Raw genomic sequence first — 19075 nt, 5'->3', positions numbered from 1 at the left:
TTTTTAATGTGTTTATTAATTAAAAATTATTTTTTTCTAAATAAAGTAAAACTAATTAATTAATTGATTGAAATTAAATCAATTAAATTTAAAAAAAAATAAATAATTCATAAATAAAAAATTAATTAAATAAAAATGTTAAAAATTTATCAAAAAATAAATTAAAAAAAATTAATAAAGAATTAAAAAAAATTGAGAAATTTTTTAATCGATTTTTTAAACAATTTTATGATATTTTTATTAAATTAATTTTTTTTCTTATTAATTATTTCCCGGGCGAAAAGGATAAATCGCACAACTGACATTTTTGACAAAATTGAGTTAAGAATGAGAAAATGTGCTTAAAGACGAGTATTTTAAGATACATTGAGAGATTTTCAAAAATTTTGAAAAAATATGAGTTTTATTTCAATAGAAAGAATAGACGAAAAGGATAAATCGCACAATTGCATACAAATTGGTTATAAGTCAAATATAAAAATTTCTCCAAATCGTTTTTTGTTCATGTTTTTGTGTTGTTTATGCTCTGTTATTACATAAAAAGTCAACTTGAACCAAAAAATTTGGAAAAATATTGAAATTGGAAAAATTAAAAAATCTCATTTTTATATGAAAATTTGTGCAATTGTGCGATTTATCCTTTTTCTCAATAAAAAATTTTTTTTAAATTTTTCTGCACAGAAATTGTTTTTATAGGCCAATTATTCACTTTTGTAGGTTTAAAAATGAAGAAATAGTTTTTAAAAAAAAATTTAATTTTATTTGTTAAAAATGTTAGTTGTGCGATTTATCCTTTTCGCCCGGGATTTATTTTTTTTTAAATTTAATCAATTTAATTTTAATCAATTAATTAATAAGTTTTATTTAATTTTTTGAAATTATTTTCAATTAAAACAAATTAATAAAACTTATTAATTAATTAATTGATTAAAATTAAATTGCAGAATTAAAAAATAATTTATTATTAAATGAATAAAAAAAAGTTTAAGTAAAAAAATAAATAAATAGAAATAATTATGAATAAACATGATGTTTTTTTAACGTTTCAAACAGAAACAAAATGAATTTATTTAAAAAAAAAATAAAATGTTTGAAGAAAAAATATTATTTTATTTAAAAGTTATTTATGTTATGTTATTTTTATTATTATTATTTTAATAGAAAAAAGTTAATAAAATAACATTGCAATTTTTCATTATTTTTTATAATAATAAAAAAAATAAATAAATAACATTAAATTTTTAACTTAAATTATCTTTTTACGACCATCATCATCATCCTCGTACTTCATAATATTTATACACAATTTTTTTCTGTATAAATCACGACAACGAAAAAAAAATATAAACAGAGAAAAATAAATTTCTAGTAGAGGAAATCTTTAGTCACTCAAGAAAACCTTCTGTGTGACATAAAAACGAGTTATTTTTTCATAATTCGTCTATATTTTCTGTTCGGAGCTGCTGTTTGCCGTGTGATAGCAGAAAAAAAAACATTTCCTATCAAAAAGAAGTCAGATGATGGGTTTTTCACTACATCCATGTATCGCCATATAAAAAAGTCTATAAGGAAACTGGCAGGCAAGCTAGTAAACGATACGATTTATAAAAGAGATAAGATAAATATTATTCTTCCTCTCTTTATCAAGTTGTCATCAAAAAAAGATTTATACTGATTTGTGATGCGATGATGGTCGTGCCCCTCGTTTGTCTGTCGGCACGGAGTGAATTTTGATGAATTTCATTGATGAAAATCGGTTGAGAAACTCTGTCGGGATCAATTTTTCCTTTTATATTTTTTCTCGTCTTACTTAAGCTGCTTTTTGTAGACATCAGACAAACAGCAGAAAAAAATAACGAATAAAGTGGAAAAAGAGATTAGAAAAATATTTGTTTCTTGTACACAGGATATCATATCAAAGTTATTAAAAAAGGAAAAAAAATCCAGTTTGAAGCACAGAACTGAGAAAAACACAAAAAAAAAGTTACAAGGTGTCATATTCGTTAATGAATATACTTGAAAAGTAAAAAAAAAACAAAAAAAGGAGAAAGTGAATGATTTATCATCAAGGAAGACACGAAGAAAAAGGTAAGGAATTTATCAAAAAACCACAATTGGAACCCTTTTTTCTCCGTGTACCACATCAAACGAAATCTCCGGCTACGACGACACTCGAGATTCTCGAGGAAACTCGAGTGTTTGTTAAAATTCCTCTAATTTAATTGAACTTTGTCGTTTTCCACCCATCATCGTCTTCAAGTCAAGCATCGAGCATCGCGTCGAATAATAAACAAAACACTTGAGGCAAGACATTTTGCCGAAATTAACGCGCGCGCTCCATCTCCTCCTCATGAGAATGATACATCACTTTATCACCCAAGATTTACAGCGATGCGATGCGATGTTGTGTCTCGAAATTTCGCGCGCGCGGGATGCGAGCATATACGGAAAGTAATTAAGATTTTGGCGCGTTCTCGGGTGTGAAGAAGATAAAGTGTGATGTTATTAAATTTGGAAATTGATGAACAACGCGAATATACGCCCGAGAAATTTTCACGGGCGCATCAAAGGTAAAAAAAGTCCTTTGAGAGAGGGAGAGAGAAATGGAATTTGAAGCACTTTAGAGAAATTTTGTTTGAACATTTTTTTTTGTTTCGGAGAAAATTTGTTACATGATCGAGGCACGTGGAGAGTAATGAGAGATCAAGGTAGAAAAAATTCATGGATGCATGAAGGTGTGAAATTCTTAATAATCATCCAGTTGGAGATTTTTTAAAAGTTATCCTATAATGGGATTGAATTTTTTTATTTTCTTAAATTTTTTAAAATAATTTTTAATAATTAATAATAGTTTAATAATTAATAATTTAATAATAATAAAAAATTGAAAGATTTGAAAAATATTAAAAATTATTTCTAAAAAAAATAAAAAAAAAAATAAAATAAAATTTGGTTCAATTCCAGTTGTCTATGTCGAAATATTTTTTCTGATATTTTAATGTTTTTACGTTTTCTGAGAAAATTTAAGCTGAATAAGTTATTTTCACTGATCTTTATAAATTTCTTAAGATTTAATAATTTTTAAATTTACAGCTGAATTTTAAGAAAAAAATATTTCAAAAAATTATTAAATTAAATTAGGTAAATTAAATAATTAAAATTATTTTCAAAGATTATTTTTTGCTGCAGTTTTAAATTAAATGCAAGAAGTTTTAACGAAGTTTTTATCAATTTATAGAAATTTAAAAAAAAAATTTTTGAAAGCAGAAATTAAAGAATTTAATGATATGACGTACAATTAAGAGTTGTTTGGATTTTAAATTTTTTTTTCAAATTTGAAAGCCTTGGATTCTAATTAAAAAATTTTTATTTTAAGATAAAGTTTTGCTTCAATTTTATTTTTGGAAACAAAAACATCAAAAAATTGGAAAATCTTATTTTTTTCTGAGATAAAAATAAAAAAAAAACTTAAGTGAGCTCAGAGTTTCAAAAAATTTTTTTAATTTTTAAAATTTAAATTTTTATTTAATTAATTAATTAATAAATTAATTTTTAATGAATTTTAATTTTTTTGAGCTAAACTAATTTATTTTAATTTTTTTTAAAAATAAATTTAATTATTTAATAAAATTTTTAATTTAATTATTTTTTTTTTAAATTTATTTTTTTTTATTATTATTTTTTATTAAAAATTATTTTATTAATTTATTATTTTTTTAAGTAAATTTTTTTTTGTCTTAAAAAAAGCAAAATTTAACTCTAAATTCATCAAAATAACTCAAAAAAATATTTTGCTCTAAAACACTCTCCATCTCTGCAATAAGTAACTAAGCGGAAGTGTTTGAGACTCATAAAATACCGAAAAATCTCTAATATTAAATAAACATAAAGAAAAACATCATTCAATCTAAACCTATCACGATTTGCTTATACATCGAATAACATGCAGCGGCAGCAACACACAACATTCCTTATTTCAATTTGAGCATAAATTTCGCTTCATATAACAAGAAAATTAAACAAATCGTTCTATAATCAGATGATACACATTTCTTTTTAGCACCGCACTTGAAAAATGTTTATCGTTTATTTTTTCCTCTCATACAATTTTTTTCTTTCTTTTATCTAAAAAATTTTTTTTTAAGAAAAGAAATTGTCTGAATCTATTGAAAAAACCTTCAAAAGACGCTCTTGTCACCTTTTCGGTTTGCGAAAAATTTTGTTTATCAATTTTTCGCATCGTCTTCATCGTTTTCTCATGATCAAACGCGGAATTTGCACGCCTCACTAGAAGTCTATCTATCTGTCTCGTGAGACATTGAAGTATATTTAAAACACATTTTCGTGCGTGCGACGTTTTCCTCCAATGTCAGCAGAAAAAAAAAATCAAAAAAATCGTTAAATTTCGGAATTTTTTCCTGTAACTTTATCAGTCACATTCCATCAATCAAATCAAGTGAGTCGATGCAAGACGACAGATTTTTCGGTTGTTTGAGCGTCGTTTTCAGTCAAACAAACATGCAGCTTTACGTCGCGATTACGATTAGTAGGGAGACCCTCCTGCGAGAAACGAGGTCAAAAAACCTGCATTTTTGGGGATTCGTTCGGAGAAAAGCAGGAAGAAAGTGCGGAAAAAAACTGGAAATTCAATCACGAGCGAAATTCGATATCGAGTCACCCTCGTTGCTGCTGCTGCTGCTCATTCTGCCGTACAATAATTTCTAAAAGCCGATAAAAATGTTCTTTCTTTTGTGTATTTGCGATGTTACTGTCAATATAAACTGTCATGCATTTCGTAGGAGCAGCTCGTCTACGGATTTTTTCACTCGTTTTCTTTCCGTTTTTTTTTCCTTTGTCGAGCCGAGTTTCGTGTGTGTGCGAAAATTCTTTTTTTTTTCACTTTACACTTGATAGAATTTTTACACCGTTTTTCTCCGACTGCCTGTTCAAATGCGACACATTTCAAGTATCTAAGCCGTTTTGTGACGGCGCGCGTGTTGTGCATGACTCGTCTATAGCTTCCACCAGGAACAAGTGAAATAATTTTCCTTCTTTTTGTGAATTGAGCTCGAACGAGGAAGGGATATTGAACGTTTGGAGCATGTAATATGTGAGAAAATTGGTATAGTTGAGACATTTGTAGCGCGGAAACGTGATTTTGTGTTTGGATTGTGCGGTATTAATGGGGCATTTAAAGCTTCAACAATTTTTTTGGTGCGTTTACTCATCAAAGTAGTTTTTGGGATTAATTCAAAAAAAAAAAAAATTTTTTTTCTGGTTGTATAAGGATTGAAAATTTGCTATATTTTCATTCAAATGTGATTTTGTTGGCAATTCACGTTATTTTTTTTGCCGTAAAATTTTTTTCTTTGTCTAATTTTGTCAAATATTCGCTTTAAAATGCTACTCAATTAAAAATTAGTTGCACGAAAAAATTTATTTTTTTTTTAATTAATCTTGTGTATAAAAATAATTAATTTTTAATAATTTTAAACCAAAATTGTAAGAAAATCTGTAGTTTAGATGTAACAAGAACGATTTTTGTTTTTAAAAATTGTTTTTATGGAAATTAATTCATAGAAAATATTTAATTTAGATTAAATTTAATTAATAAAAAAATTATTTATTTCATTATTTTTTTTATTTAAAATAAATATATTTAATAATTTTGTTTTAATTAAAATTTTAAAGTTTCAAATTTAAAATATTAATTTTATTTTATTATTTATTAAGGTCGAATCCTAATAAAATAATAATTATTTTTTTTTAATAAATTATATTTATAAATTATAAAAAATAAAATAAAAAAAACTTAATTATAATTTTTTTAGGATTTGGCCTTAATTAAAAATAAAATTAATATTTTAATTTTGAAATTTTAAAATTTTAATCAAAACAAAATTATTAAATTTATTTATTTTAAATTAAAAAAAAAATAATAAAGTAAATAATTTTTTATTAATTAAATTTAACCTAAATTAAATATTCAATAATACTCATTGAATTAAAATTTTAACTTTTAATTATTTTAAAATATTTCTTAAATTGAACTTAATTAATTTAGTTTTTTATTTAATTCAATTAACTTAAATTAATTATAAATTTATTATTAATTCAAATTAATTATATTTAATTCAATTAATTTAAATTAGTTATTAATTTATTTAATTTATATTATTATATTAATTTATTTAAAATTAATTTAAATTAATTTATTTATTAATTTAAATTAATTATTTAATTTAATTAATTTTAATAAATTATAAAAATAAGAAATCTAATATAATTTCGTCAAATTAATTTTTTTTAAATAATTATCTTAATATTTTTTTAATTTTTTTTAGATAATTTTTATAGTTGGACATTTAATATTAATTTTTCGTAATTAAATTTTTATTCGTTTTTGATCCTCTTTTTCTCAAAAAAATTTTTTACAAGTAAAATCTTATTTAAAAATTTAAGCTTTAAGTCTAAAAAATCTCGAATTGAATATCCTTTCCCAACATTTCAATAACTTTCTGCACTACATTCCACCACGTCTACAAGATTTTCCTCGTTTTGTTGTTGTTTTGTTACACAATTTCACGAAGCTACTCAATAATATTTCCGTTCGATTGCCGAGAAAAAGCATTTTGCCTTAAAAGACGAACAAAAAAAAACTGAAATACGGAAGACAGACAGGCCTAATACTCATGTTTGTATGTTTTTCGTTTTTTTTTCATTCGAATTACTTTCTTGCATCTTTTTTTTACCTTTATTTGTTTTTTTTTTTTTGAATGGCTTCCCTATTCTATCATACTCGTTCCTGCATATATTGAAAGAAGCCATTCAAAATCACTCAATATCAATATTTCACGACGACTTTCATGCGAGGAATGAGGCATCATCATCCGTCAATCCTTCCATTGAACGACGACTTGTACATTGACTTTTTTTTAAAAAAAACTTTTCTTCGAGCAAAGACAAAAGAAAATGGGGGAAAATGAATAATGAATATCAAAGAGGCGCTTATTACGACTTTGTCACTGCAGAAAGTCGCCTATTAGTTTTTGCCACACACTCACATGACTTGCGGATTTGCGAGCATTTTCATGCAATTTATATCAATATTGGGAGGTTTGGTCCATTTTTTCGGCTTTTCGAAAGGGAACTGTTGCGTCCAGCAATAAAGATATTTTTTATTCGTATAAAAGTGGAAAATAATGAGGATCAGAGGAGAATAATAATGGTCTCATAACAATAAATGTGGTGAGTAGTGTGTGGCAGGGTATCGCTGCAATAATCATAAAAATGGCAAAACAGGTGCTTTACGGTGTTTCCGGAAAATTATTTCTCGCAATTTTTCAGCGTTGACTTGAGTTATTTCACTTTAATGCCACCGTTTTACTGCCATTTAAACATATTTACATCACCATTCAACATCCATCTCAATAGATTTTCCTTTTCTCCTCGCTCGTCTTATCGCCTGTCTTCTTCCGTATTCTTTCACTTTTCACATTTTATGCTAGAAAATGCCAAAAAAAAGAGAAAAAATACCTTTTTCATTCAATCTCTTTCGTTTTTTTTTTCTTCTTTTCTGATGATGCGAGAATGTTGAAGCGTTTTCGAGACAGGGCAACAGCCGTTATCATTATTATTACTTTTGTGCTCGTTTCGTTCTGTTCCCTTTTATTGTCGGTAAAAATCGTTCTAGACGCGACCTTGGAGGATTTTCCACGAAAAGACGCTCACGTAACGTGCCACCGTCGAACGTAAGAAGGACTTTTGAAGGAAAAACTTCCATCATCAACGCAAAGAATGGGCCTTTTGTTTGTTTTATTTATCCATAAAAGCCATTAATATGATTGGAAAATAATTTTTTGTGTGTGTGTCTTTCTTCATTTTCAATTCTCTCTCCGCGTGGAAACTTTCTTCGTTTTATTTTTCTTGTTTTATGGATTGATTCCCAACTGACAAATTCATTATCTGACCAAATGTTTACGAAAAATGTTGATCCACTACCTTTGAGTTTTTTTTTTTTGACTTGTTTTTCTTGCAATCTATCTAGTCATCCATCCATCCAATCCAGTCCAGTCCAATAATAATAATTAAATTTTCCTTTTGCATGCAAGACGTTTATTTACTTTGAAATTATGTAATGATGGCAATCGCATCGTCGTGATGTGGCAAATGTGAAAATTTAATATTAAAGACAAAGTTTTTTTTTGCTGCTGCAGCGTTACTTTGTTTGTGTGCCGTATCTGCTTGCCAGACGTCGTCGTGCATGTGCAATTGGATTGGAAGAGCAGGTGCATCATAAAGTAATGAATTTATTCGTATTTTGATATTGAATGTAAGGAAATATTTTTCAATTTCATTGGGTTTTTTTTTGCTTGCCTTGAATTGATGCGGTGGAATTGATTTGAATCTTGTTGAAGGATTTGCGTTTTGTAAAGTGCTTTCGTAATAAAAGGCTTAAGAAACTCGTTAAGATGAACGATGAGGGGACTTTTTGATTTTTGTTTTCTTTGATTTTTGGGGTTTTAATTTTAAAATAGGCTGTTTTCGGTATTATTTAGTATGATACTTTTAAAAATAATTAATTTGAAAGTGACAATTTTTCAACTATAAGTCCCTTAAAGATTTTTTACCTAAAAATAAAAAAAATAAGAAAATAAAAGATTAATAAAAATTTAATAAAAAATAATTAAATTTCTTATTTTTTTTAATTAAAAAATTTATAATTTAATTCTTAATAAATTTAAAAAAAAAAAAAATAATTTTAATAATAAAAAATTTTAAAAATTTAATTTAAAAAATTATTTAATTTATTTTTTAAAAATTAAGATTTTTATACCTTAAAGGAAAAAATAAAAAAAAAATTATAAAAGATATAAATAAATAAAATATATTTAAATTTATTATTTTTTTTACTTTAAAAAAAAATTGATGATTAAATTTTTAATTAATTTTAAAAAAATTAGAAAAATAAAAAAAAAAATAAGAAATTTATTTTAATTTAATTAATTAAGATAAATTTAATCAATTAATTAAGTTAAGAATAAAATAAAAAAAATTAAAAATTAAATTTAATAAAAAATTATATATATTTTAAATTTTACTTAATTAAATTCATTATTTTTTTATTTAAAAAAATTAATAATTAAATTTTTCATAAATTTAAACAAAATAAATTTATTATAAATTTTATAAAAAAAAAATTAAAAATTTATAAAAAAATAATTATTTTTAATAAATTTTTATTATTTTTTTTAAAATAAATCAAAATAAAAAAAAATAAATTAAATAATTAAAATTAAGATACTTAACTTAACGTTTCTTCGAACACAACTCCTGCCAGTTCTCTCGAAACTATTGATGATCATTTGATCGCCTCATTCACTCAAAAAGTGGCACAATTTCACACTTTTTCTTATCAATCAGAAGCCACACTTTCAACACTTTTTTCCTTTTCTATTTTTTTTCTCTCACATAAAAGATGTTTGTTTATATTCTTTTTTTTTTCCTCTTTTTTCTTCATACAAACGACCATTTTTCTTACTGCCTTACCAACCATCCTTGCATCGCTCATCGTCAAGTCATCAACATCGTGCGTCAAAAAAAAAAAGCAAAATAAAAAAATGAGAAGAAATAAAAATGAGTAAAGGTGTATTTTCCGTTTTTTATGGTCTTCATAGATTTCCTTCTAAAGTATTGACGACGACGAAAAAGCAAAAAAAAAAAATCTTTGTAAGAAAAAGAAGTAACAAAAATTTTTTCCTTTTATTGTTTCCATTGTAAATTAAATGGGAGTATTATTACTATTTCTTTTCTCATTCTTTTTATTATTATTCGTTTTTATTTCTTTGCTTTTTTTCTCTTTTATTTTCTACAAAATTTTTTTTCTTAAAGAATTTTCTTGCTTCTTAAGAATGGACCACTAGACAAACGAATGTTACAAACAAATGACGTCGAAAAACTTTAAGGAACGAAGCTTTAAGATGAATTTTTCATGTAAAAAGTTTCTTTTTCTTTGTTCCGTTGTATCACTTGTTATGGGAAAAAGAAACGAAAAATTATCCTAAACAAATTTGATGTGACGTTCCTTGTTTGGGGAAAAGAAAAAAGGCACAAAAAAATACGCAGAATAAAGATTGATAATGACTGATGAGGATGAAATATCAATTATGTAATAATGGCAAATAAGGTTGTTGTTTTTTCATTTCGCCAAATAAAAACGACGGTAACGCAGGTAAAAAGTCGTGCTCATTATTTGCGTTACTTACTCTTCAGTTACGATGATAACGACAACAAAGAGAGAAGAAAAAAAAAATGTCAAGAAACTTTTTTAACGATTCTATTTATTTATTTTTCCAATTTTATTGTCTCAAAATAAAATAAACACAAGTTGAAATGGAAGTAATTTACTTTTTACCTTTTTGTTTGTCTTTTTTTTCCTGCGCTCTGTCTTGTTAGAGGCTTTTTTTTATATTTTTGCAGGAACACAATTTCGGACAGTTGTTATATTTTTTTTCATTCATAAAAAAGTGGAAATGTGTAGAAATAGATGGAGAGCGAGAGAAAAAATGATTGGCCTGGAGCTAGTTAAAAAATGTGTTGTGTTGTTATTTGGACTGGACTTTTTATTATTTTTTGTGTGTATCTTTGGTTGCTGTTAAAAACTTCTATTAACAAGGAAAAAAGTAAATAAATAAAGATGAAAAACAGAAAAAAATGACGGGAAAGTGGATGAGCAACTAGCGTTATAAAGCGTGCTTACTGAAAGGAGCTACGGGTGATTTTTTACAGGAAAATGTTTCTTTGTAGTTCTTTTCTCTCTTGGTGAAAGTCAATTTTTCAGAAGTTATGAATTTTTTCTTCTTAGGCCATTAAATTTAATTAAATATTTCACTTTATGTCGCCCCCCCTCCGATTTTGTCGAAAAAATTCAGGGGGAAAAATAAAAATAATTAAAAAAAAGGAAAATTTTTGACATTTTTTGGTACTTTTTGATTGAAAAACGATAATAATGTCCAGTAAAAATTAAAATTATGTAAGATATGAGGTATACTTGATTTATAAACGCATTATCTGTCGAAAATTTGATGAAAAAATTTTTGAGCCACGTGATCAAATTTTTTATTTTTTCTTAAATTTTTTTTTGTGAAATTTTATTAAAATTTTGACTAAAAAAAAAAAAATAAAAAAAATGTGTTTATTAATGTTCAAAAATTCAAAAAAGTAGTAAAAAAAATAATTTTTTTTTATTCTTTTTCATCAAACCCCCCTCCCCCCCTTCATAAAAATCCACATGCGACATGAAGTGAAATAATTAAATTTAATGGCCTTATTTGAATTATTGTTCTTTAAAAAATATGTTTTTATTAAATTAAAGAAAAAATAAAAAATATTAAATTTAAAAGTTTTAGTTTAATTAAATTTAAAATTATAAAAAAAAATTGTCTAAATTTATTTGACCTTTTATGTAATATGAATATTTTTTAAATTAGTTGATTTTTCATTTAAAAATTTCTCATTAATTTTTTCATTAAAAAAAAAAACAGAAAATCAAAGATTTATGCGAAAAACCATCAAATTTTGTTTAAAATTAAAATCAAATAAAATTTGGCGCCATTTTGCTGATCAGCGATCTTCATTTAGTTACTTCACTGACCACCAGATGGCGTCTTTTTTAATTTATTATAAAACACGTGTTCAGAATTTTGTCAAATAACGTTTAAATAAACAAATAGCGCTACATAAAAAAAGTTCTAGAATGAATTTCTATTTTAAAATAGATTTTTTACTGCAACTCAAAATAAAACTTTAGAATAAACAGATACAAAATGGTAGTTGAACATATTTCATCTTATCCATTGAAGCTGAATTGAAAAGCTTCATTCATGAGCTTCCGTTTCAGCAATTTGATTTGTTGTTTGAATTCAACATTCAAGACTTTTACTCTAAATTTGATCAAAGTTTATTTTATATTTTTTCCTTTTTTGAATGAAAGCCTTTTTCACATTTTCCTTATAAAAAAAAAAAAATAAAAAGAAAACTCTTGTTTGCTTCGTTAATGATAATACTTCTGATTTTAGAATAAAATTGTAAAAAAAATACAAAAGACATGTGAAGTGACTGAAAGAAAAAATCCCATTTAACATATCATGTCAACAAGATATAGAATTAAATGTTAAAATTCTTTCTTTAGAACTTCATGAACGTATCAGACCGTAAATGAATTTACACAAATGTGAACTTTAAGGACTCTTATCATCATTAAATGGCTTTAAAACTTGTAAAAAGCTCCATGTTTAAATTATCGGTGTCATTGGAGAGTCATTAAACCCAAATAGAAACCTTCGTCAATTGCAAGAAACGCATTAAAAAAAATGTTTAAAAAAATTCTTGAATAGTCGTTGTTACTCTTTAGCATGCAATGAAAGGACTTTGAGTGAAAGTAAACAAAAATTATGAATGGTAATGGAAATACAGCGTCGAAAGTTATGAAATGGAAAAAAGGGTGAAAAGACGAGATAATGCTGTTGATAGAGCTGAGTTGCTTTTTCTCATATTTTTTCCATTTTTCATCAATTTTTTTGCACGAAACCGAGAATAATAGAGCGAATAATGTAAAAACAGAAGAAGGCACAAGTAGAGATTATAATCATTTGTGTTCCTAATGGACTTGGCTTATCACACATTTTTCGTTCCATCGTTCTTTCGCCACCTTGCCAAGAAGCTGCTGTAACCGAGGAAGCAAACCACGAACTGCGCACATGACGTTAACTTATGTATTTAACAAATTAATCATCAACGAGAGAAAAAAAAACTTTTCCATTATAAAATAAAGTAATAAGACTTACTTACGTGGCGTCAACTTACCTCATGTGGCTGAAAAAGTCTATTAAAAACTTAAAATTCGAGTAAATACGATAAAAGTTTTGTACATTCATGAGCGAAAAAATTTTTCAATGAAATTTAAATGTCTGTCAATCAACATCAGTTTCCATTAAGTTTGAAGAATTTCATCATCAGCACACAAAAAATATTACATTTTGACAAGCAAACAACTTTGAGCAGGACGATTTTATTGGATGACTTTGCGGAAAATGGGAAATAAATAAACAAAACTAGGCAAAAGAGCAGCAGCGGCAGTAACAAAATGAAAATGATACGATATTTGTGAGATTCTTTTCGGGGAATTGTTCGACATGGAACAAGTTCAAAAAATCGATAAAATAATTAAATGAAACCATGAATTTGGTTTGTGATGAGATGGTAGGAGTGAGAGGAAGTGAAAATGTGAAAGATTTATGAAAATAGAGAGAAAAAGGAATCAAAGTAAATAGTACATGATTTTTTGAAATTTTATTATTTCAAGAAAAAATAATATAAATTTATTGAGTAGAGATAAAAATTGAATTAAAGTAAAGTAAAATTAAATTAAAATTAAATCAAAACTAAATTAAATTAAAATTAAATTAAATTAAAATTAAATTAAAATTAAATTAAAATTAAATTAAAATTAAATTAAAATTAAATTAAAATCAAATAAAATTAAAATTAGGTTATAAATAAAAATAAAAAAAAATTAAGAAAAATAAAAAATTTAAAATTAAGAAGAAAAATAAAAAATACCACGGGTAGAACAAAGTGCACGGGTCTTCTTGTATATTTTAATAAATTATAAATTAATTTTTAAAAATTAGAAAAAATATATAAAAGTTCTTCAAAAAATTAAAAAATAAAAAAATTTGCCTTCTAAATTTTTCTTAACAGTTTTCCAACTTTTTTGTAATTTTTCGAAAAATTTCTTTTAGAAAATTATAAATTTGAGAAAATTAAATAATTTCGAGCCATAAAAAATACCTGAAGGTCTAAAAAAGTCTCAATTGCCCATTCTCCCAGTCTTTCAAAATTTTTGTAAATTAAAAAAAAATTGTCAAAAAAATAAATTTTGATTTCTACAAAAAATTGGGAAAATAATTAAAAAAAAAATAAGTTAATGCACTTCTGTAAATTTTACAACAAAATTTTTTCATATTATTTTCCAATCAAAAAACTTTCATTAAAAATCGTCCAAGCAAAGTACTTTTCCGAGAAAAACCATCATTTAATTCCCGATAAAAAAATTCCATTAAAACGAGCATCAAAAATTTAATTGCCCTCATTTCCATGTTGTTGCCCAGGCAAAAAAAGATCATTGTCATCTTCTTTTGTATTTTGTATTCTTTTTCTTGTTTCCGTACATCTTCCGCCTCAAAACCACAATATTCAATTTATTTTTGGAAATGTGACAACACAAAAATTCTCCTGGAGTCCAACATCGGCAACAGCAAAAAAATATTAAAAACATTTCCGGCACACACACACACATTGACAGAATAAAAAAAAATACTTTCGATTGATTTTTCCACATGAAATAGTTATATGGGGTTTTATTTTGATCGCATTTGACAGATATTGCGGCAGTTTTCTCCTAGATTCGCAAAAAAATTTTGTACCTTTCTCGTATTGTGTCATGTCAAAAAAAAATTTTTTGCAGGGAAAAAATAAAGTCCTCGGTCCTCCTCATCAAAATCAATATTTGACGAAGCGATAAATAATTTATGAAGATTCTGCGAGACATTTTTTTTTTGAAGTGGATGAGGAGAACGAAGGTTTGAACTTTATTTACTCTTTAGACATTTTTCTCGCACATCGCACGCGTAAACAGGTAGAAACGGCATGAAGTATGAATAAATTTATGAACGGATCCCTCGTTTGGAAATTTCTTGCGTACGCCGTTTTCTTTGCTTTTTGCATATCGTTTGATGTTCCTTTTTCCGCTTTTATCTTGAATGAATACAATTTATTCCCTCATTGCAATCGTTTGCCTTTTTCTTCGTCTTCTTTTACAACATCCACTTACCTTTCGTACGCAGGGCTCAAAAAACTGATGACTTAAGTTTATTTAAGCTCAAAAATTTGAAACTTAACTTGACTTAAACTTGAAAAAAATTAAGATTTTTTTTGACTTAAGCTGAATTTTTTGTTTTTTGACCGAATTATGGGGAAAAAATATTTTTTTTGAAAAGTTTTGTAAACTAAGTTTTTTTTTATTTGACTTAAGTCAGTCTTAAGTTAAGCCATCAAGCTTAAGTCAATTTTTAAGTCAGTCATTTTAAAGTCAATTTTTTTGACTTAATAACGAGAATCAAGAAATTTAAAAACTTTAAAATTGAACAAGAAATTAATTAATTAATTTATTTAAGATTAATTAAAACAAGAAATTTAACTTAAGAATCTTAAGTCAAGTTAAGTCAAATCCAATTTTTTCCAATTAAAAAAAAATCTTTTGATTGGAAAAATTTAAAATTTTTTTGAGTTTTAGAATATTTTAATTTTTAAATTTTAAAAAAAATCTTTTAAATCTTAAGCTTAAGCTTAAGTTTCTCAATTTTTCTTAAGTCTAAGTCTTAAGTTTAAGTCAAAAAAAATTTTTCGACCAAATTAAAAAGTTTTTCGAACCCTGGTCGTCCTCATCATCATCGAACAGTGTTTTAACAAAATTAGATATCAATGAAGAGATTTACAATGATGACGCGTTGCCATGCGCCTCGCTCCACGAAACTAGATACGAAAAGTAAAAGTGAGTAAAAGGATGAATGAATCAAATTTAATAAATAGCTAAACAAAATTTTGAACTACGCACGAAATGGAACGACGAGCAACTTACACGGTCGATGGTCAATTTTTGCTTCGTTTTCCCTTTGATTTCTCGCTTTTAGAGCAATTAACAGGATTTTTAGATAAACACAAAAATATTTGTTGACATAAATTTATCAAATTAAGCCGATCAAAACACACACCGGGACTTACTGTCGCGTTACTTTTGCGAAAATTTGTGAACAAGCAAAAAAAAAAAAAAATAAAATAAAAAAATCAGAATCACAAATTGAGTGAAATTAGGGAGAAATAATTTGATTACACAATCAAAATAGAATAAGTGCACGTTGGCGTTGTCGTCGTCGTCGTTCGACGTTCCTTCGCTAGATATGACACGTCTTTGCAATATCGTTAGGTGTTTTCCATACAATGTAAGATAGCTTAGCGTGGCGTGCTACTTACGACAAAGTATGCTTGAAAATCTCTTGAAACACAGTGAAGGAGATGCGTCACCTTCAACCAAATGAAGCATTAAAAGTGTGCGACATGCAAAAAAAAAAATTACGGTGTGACGAGTTGCATTTGATTTTTTATTGATTTTTGTAAAAAAAAGTTTTTCTTTTAAAGTCAGAGGACAGGGCTTTAACTTTGGGTCATTGAGAAGATTTTTTTTTGTTTCAGTTTTTCAATTTTAAAATAATTTTAACTCATGTCATTTTAAATAACTTTTAATACAAAACTTTAAAAATTCAAAAAATTCCTTAAAAAATTAAAAAAAAATTTACACAACAAAAATTGAAAAATTTTTAGGGCCAAAACAAAAATATATTTTAATCAAATTTTTCAAATCAAGAGTTATAAATAGATTATTTTGATTGATTTAAGGCAATTTTAGTTGATTTTTCTTTAATTTTGAAGGAAAATTTGAAATATTTTTTAAAAAATTCTCTTACTATGAGACCTTGAAAATTTTTAATTTTAATTTCTATATTTAAGTTAAAGCTAATTTTTAGACATTTCAACTTAAAAAACGTAAAAAAATCCACTAAAAATTTATATGTTTTTTCCAATTTTTGATTTTTTTGCCTAAAAATAGCATTTGCAAACAAAATTTTTTAAACATTTTGTAATTTAATTAATTTTTCTCGTTTTTGTCGATTTTAAGAAAATTTTCATTTGAAAAATTTCTTTTTTTTTGCAATACATTATTTATTTTTTAATTTTAAAACACAAAATTTATAAGAAAAAAATTACTTCCAATTTTTGATTCTCAATTATGTTAAGCTTTTTACAATTTTGAAGCTCGAAGCCCGAGCTTTTGCAATGTCTACTAATATTTTTTTTTTAAATTTAGCTGCGCTCATTAAAACAATTAATTGTAATTATTAATTTAATTAAAGCTATGAATTAATAAAAAATTTTTAAAATAAATTATTTATTTATTTTAAAATAATTTTTTATTTAATAAAATTTAATTATAAAAATAATAAAATTAAATTAAATTAAAAGTTTAAAGTCAAAATTCGATTTTTCCGCTAAAAATAAATATTCTCAAAATAAAAATCCATTTTTAGTCTGTGAAAGATTAAAAAATTTTAAAATAAATTAAAAAAAAATGAAATACTTTAACTTGACGACGTCATTAAAATAAAACATTAATTTAAATAAAAGGTAATTTTCCTAAAAAAGAACAACAGACACTTTTCCGACCACTGTTTGTTATTTATTTATTTACTTCTAAACACAAACTTTTACAACGCAATTTAAATATTGAATATCTAATCACCATAAGCATGGGAAGCCATTCAACTTTTGCTTTTAAATTGGTCAACAAAAAGTTATCAGACAACTTCCTCCCTGTCTCTCTCCCCATTTTCGTTCCGTAATTTTCTGCCGAAAGTGTTTGACAAAATTAAATCAAAGCAAATCTAGCCCAATTACGGAAGTCATAAAAACAATCGATAAAGAAAGTTAAACTTTTCCCAGAAATTCTCCGACAAAAAAACAGGGAGTGGAGTCACTTAATAAATATAATAACGCACAAAAAAAAATATCCTGAAGAACACAAAAATTAGAAGCACATTTGTTTAATGAGATTGCTTTTACGAACTTTTTTACGAACGTGTCAAGAAATAAACTTTACTTCAATTAACTTCTTTCTCTTCGTTCCATGAACATTGTTTTTTTTTTTTTTGCATAAAAGAAGTTTTGTGGCTGTTTGTGTCATATTCTGAAAAATGTTCACAACACTTATGAGAAATTAAAGAAAGAAAAGGAAAAGTTTCTTTCTCTGTTATAATAATGTAAAGTGCTTGTTTTGGCCTTCTCGCACATATTTCTTTTATTATTATTGTTCTGAATGTTTTGCCGGTTGTTTTTCATTTTTTTCCTTTTCTTTTCAGGAATCTAAATTTTTCGCGTACCAAGTGTAAAAAATATAAATTTTCCAAAGAGATGAATGTTGAGTTATCGTAATGAATTACAAGCACCCCGACGAAACAAACAACAACAACAAGTTTGAATGGTACTTGAATGCGGGATGCTAGCGGGATGTGATGTTATGTTATGCTTTTTTAGAGAATAGAAGAAAAAAGTGAAATGTACCTACCTGTTTTGTTGTTTTTAACTCGCGTCGTCTACTTGAGAGTTGTCGGATGATGTTTTTATGCAATCATAAGTGGTTGGGAGTTGTTGTTTTTCGCGATGTATTTTAATTTTTATTTTTTTGTGGATGGGATGGAATTTGTTTAGAATCGTGATGAATAAAAGGAATTTTTAATAAAAAAAAATGCGAAATGTAATTAAAGGGATTTTGAAAATAAGTATTTTAAATGAAAAAAAATTTGTACAATACTAATAAACTGTAACGAAAGGTGGCTTCTAACAAATAATAATGTTTTTCAGAGCAAGATTTAAATTTTTATAACTGTTTTAATTTATGAGAGGAAAATCTCCACAAAAACCTTTTTTTTAACTTAAATTAAATTTCAAAACAAAATAATCAAAAAGTATAGATTTTTTTTCGGGGAATTTTTTATTTTCTTATTTTTTTTCAGAATTTTTATTTTAAAAAAATATTTATATATTTTTTTAAAAATTATTAAAATATTTTATTTAATTGATTAATTTTTAAAATTTTATTTAAATTTTTTTTTATTAATTATTAATTACTTTTGCCAATTAATTATTTTTTTCACAATATTCCATTAAATTTTTCGGTTTTCAAAAAAAAAAAAAAAATTAAATATATAAAATAAAATACATTAATTAATATAAAAAATAATATTAATTAATATTTATTAAATTCGTTAATTAATAAATAATTAAAATTAGTGAAGTTATCAAAGTTGGTAAATTTTAATTCAAGAATTTTTAATAAGAAAGAAATTTTTGCTCATTAAGATTAAAAAAAAATTCTAAATATTTTTTTTCCTTAATTTTTTAT

The 19075-nt window shown here is 25.1% G+C and overlaps 1 protein-coding gene across 3 annotated transcripts in view; it reads left to right on the top strand.

The window, feature by feature from the left end:
- Window positions 1–1906: 1906 nt before the first annotated feature.
- LOC134832819 (poly(rC)-binding protein 3) overlaps window positions 1907–19075 on the top strand; it is a 145606-nt gene continuing 128437 nt past the window's right edge. For all 3 annotated transcript variants that reach the window (XM_063846996.1, XM_063846994.1, XM_063846995.1), the window contains exon 1: window positions 1907–2088. The gene's annotated coding sequence lies outside the window, so the exon portion shown is untranslated. The remainder of the gene's footprint in view (window positions 2089–19075) is intronic.

The sequence above is a fragment of the Culicoides brevitarsis genome, chromosome 2 (assembly GCF_036172545.1).
Source record: "Culicoides brevitarsis isolate CSIRO-B50_1 chromosome 2, AGI_CSIRO_Cbre_v1, whole genome shotgun sequence".
NCBI classification, from domain to species: Eukaryota; Metazoa; Arthropoda; class Insecta; order Diptera; family Ceratopogonidae; genus Culicoides; species Culicoides brevitarsis.
This window is presented reverse-complemented; position numbering and strand designations above follow the sequence as displayed.